The sequence below is a fragment of the Myotis davidii genome, unplaced genomic scaffold, assembly GCF_000327345.1.
Source record: "Myotis davidii unplaced genomic scaffold, ASM32734v1 scaffold771, whole genome shotgun sequence".
Lineage (NCBI taxonomy): Eukaryota > Metazoa > Chordata > Mammalia > Chiroptera > Vespertilionidae > Myotis > Myotis davidii.
Window position 1 is genome coordinate 462,807 of NW_006282668.1, and position 3,832 is coordinate 466,638.

Consider the following 3,832-nt stretch of genomic DNA (forward strand, 5'->3'; position numbering starts at 1 on the left):
TGGGATGCAAATGGAAACCGAAGGAGAAAGATCAAATTTCTTTTTGTGAGAAAAGGTACAGAGAGACCTCTGGAGATGGAGGGTGTTCCCCACCGGCATGGAGAAGAAATGTTGGACGGGAAGTGGGGTTGTTTGGGAGAAAGAAATATGACAGCTCACATAGGATGTAGGACTAAGGAGACACAGGTGTTTAAAAGCATTGCACAGAGTAATTCCATTTTCTGTATTCACAAGAACTTTAGTAATAGTTGATGTGACTTGTCCATGTTTTTATTTTTTACTGCTTCACTTTTTTATTTATTTTTTTTAATCCTCACTCGAGGATATTTTTCCATTGATTATTAGAGAAAATGGAAGAGAGAGGGAAAGACAGAGAGAAACATCAATGTGAGAGAAACACATGGATTGGTTGCCTCCTGCACATGCCCCGACCAGGAGGAGGCTGCAACTGAGGTACATACCCTTGGCTGGAATCAAACCCGGGACCCTTCAGTCCCCAGGCCGACACTCTATCCACTGGGCCAAACCAGCTAGGGCTGTCAAAGTTTCCAGAGAATCATTTAAGTTTGTGTTTCCTCTATGGGGAAGAAATCCATGTCTCAGATGCAAGGAATTTGAGCTGAGGTTAACTCCATGAAGGGCTGGAGGGGAAAATCTCCAGACTTGGGGTCAGACAACCTGGGCTTTTTCATTTACACTTACAAATTTAAGTAACTCACAAAAACTCTCTAAGCTTGCACATCTTCAGCTATAAAATAGGCATGATATTATCTGCCCCCACAGGATAGTTTTAAAGATAAAATGGGCTAATAGATGTAAAGACCATGTTTGGTTCCAAGACCAAAAATTTGAATCTGTGTAATTACTGTACATCCCTCTTCCATCTGGCCCAGTCTCCGAAAGAAGTTACTTTCAAATAAATGCAACCAAACAGCCAAGAATAATAAAGAAGGGATGCTAAACTTTTCTTGGAAAATATTAGGGTGTCCAACTCATACTCTTAGCAAACCTTCTCACAATCCCTTTCCTAGTCTTCTCATACCTCACAATTCCATAAATCCTCTTACTTAGCTATATTCTTCCCACCTCACAGAATGCCTTTACCAATGTATTATTGGTAATTAGAGGATTTTTTTCTCTTATCCTCATCATGTAGATCAATATAGCCTACGGACCAAGGCCTCTCCTTTCTCTCCAGACCTCTTATTCTTCCCATTGTTTTCATCGTGAAAATCCAGGACCATGGCATGAAGAGACAGGTACTCCACAAAGGCCAGGTATCTTAGTCTCTTTGAACTGCTGTAACAAAATACCACAGCCTGGGTGTCGTATACATGATAGAACTTTATTTCCCACAGTTCTGCAGGCTGGACGTCCAAGGCCAGGTTCTGGTGGAGGCTCTCTTCCTGCTGGCAGACTGCTGGCTTCTCCCCGTGTCCTCACATGACCAGGAAACTCTCTTAGACCTCTTTTGCATGAGGGCATGAATCTCATTCATGAGGCTGGTGGTTGACCGAATCACCTTGCAAAGGCCTAATACCATCACATAGAGCGTTAGGATTTCAACATATTAATATTGGGGGGAGGGGACACAAACACTCAGACCATACATCATGGAATGTGGACAAAAGACTAAGTACAGAAAGACAGCATTTTTTTTCCCCCAGGGAAGAGGCAAGGCTGGGAGCACTTCCATTTTCATAATGTTTTACTTGGTCATCTTTGTAAAGAGACCAATTGAACTCCAGCCACAGAACAAGACTTGCAACCACAAGTTCAGGCAACCTTCCTGGGGCACCTGAAACCATAGGAGCAGAGCTGCTCCTTTCTGATTGGATGATGACAGCCAGAGAGCTAGGTTCCAAGTGCCTCCGAGTGTGGTCAGCATCCTGTCCAGGAACTCTGTGTCCCTCAGCGAGCGGAGCAGGTGTTCTCCCCAGAGTTTCCTCTGAGTTGGCATCTGCTCCATTACCAATACTTTCTTCTCGGCGCTGGTTGTGCCCGCGCAAATGTGTGTCTGCAGTTTTGCAGTCAGAAGAACCATATCTCTGAGCTCAACAAATATGTCACATCCTGCTAATTCAGGAAAAAAATGTCCACGCTCTTTTGTTCTACTGCACACACTAATCTCAAAAGTTGAATCTAGTTCCTCTTTTTTGCAAACATACTTGGGATTCCTCCTCAGGAACAGATTTAAAAGGACACGTCGCTAAAAAGAAAATGTGGCATCATGGAATGTGGACAAAAAAAAAAATCAATCCAAAGCTGTTTCTTGTCCTGCTATTTTTTGAGGCTTGCTTTTACTTTGGGGGGGTAGCATTTCACCAACAATGAGACTGATTTGAATTTGTGATCAGATTGTTTAAATAAGCCACTTTCTGTTAATATTCCTGCATTTCTGTGGAAGAGACCACTGTAGATCAACATATTATATTCTATAGATTTAATCTGATTTGTATCTCACTCATTTTTTTTTTCCTTTGGGTCAATACCATCCAGACTGATGTTTCTAAACCTAAGGAACCTCTCAAATTTTCTCCAGACTGACCAGTTCTCATCTTTGTTCAGGCTTTTCTCCCCATGTGAAAGGCTATGCCAACTCATGCCCCATCATCTCTTTCAAAATCCATCTCCAGATGTCCTTCTCTCCTGCACCCCTTCCTCTAATTCAGTGGTTCTCAACCTTAGCTCCACATTAGAATCACCTGAGAATCTTTTTAAAATCCTGATTTCTGGGCCTCATCCTCCGGAAATTCTGTTTCTTTGTTACTAATGTTGTGGCCCCACCCCATAACAAATCTTGTTTGTGTAGGTGTTTTTTGTTTGTGTTGGTTTTTTTAAAGAGATATACTACTTTAAAACTTAGGGATAGGCAGTTAGAAAAGATTTGTACTGAAAAGATTTGGAGGCTTAAAAATTAGATGAAGATAGGTATAAATACTAGTTTTGCTTTGGGGAAGTTTCTAAACCTCTCAGCTTCTTTATCTGCGAAATGAGTAAGATAATACCTATCTCCTGGAGTTCTGGGGGAAATTAATAAGATAACCCTGGTGAACACTCTTCTAGATCAGGCCATTTAGAAGGTGTTAAAGGAAAGGAAATTAGAATTATGAGTGAAAGAATTCCCGGCTTTGCAAAATGCTCCACTGCACACATAGTAAACACTCATAAGGGCTTGGCCTTATTATGTCCCCTTGAGAGTCTCCAGTTTAGGGTTTGGGGGGAAGTGTGTGAACAGGTTACTTGGAGGGGAGCACACTTAAATTCCAGGAATAGGGAAAGGATCAAGAAATCATGTATTGTTCACTTTCCATTTAACCTCTCTTCCAGCAAGTCTTCTGAGTTTAGGTTCAGCAACAGGACCCTGATTCAAGTATACTTTTGTTTTATTTGGAAACTGCTTGGATTAAAAAAAAAAAAATTGGAAGACAACATGAAGGGTCCCTATAGAGGACATCCTTGTTTTGTTTGTGGTTCTTAAGAATCTGAGTAAGACCATTTTAAGCTCCTCACAGGACAGACAAGGATTTTTTATTTGCCCCGGAGTCTCGCACATAGGGAAACTGACCCTCAAAATGATGAAGGGACAAAAGGCAGGATGAAGACACGAATGATGCAGAATGAATTAATGACTCCGAGCCAGGGCTGGAACATAGATGGAGTTCCTCGTTTGTTGCTTTCTTCACAGTTGCTGATAAGATTTTTGGCCCACCTCCTCCTCTATAACTTCTCCTTCTCTCCCCTCCGTGTCTTCTATGTTCAAGGGCCAACAAGACCCTTTATAGGAGCGTGCCGCCCTTCCAGCCCCCGCTCCTCCCCACAGCCCCGCCCC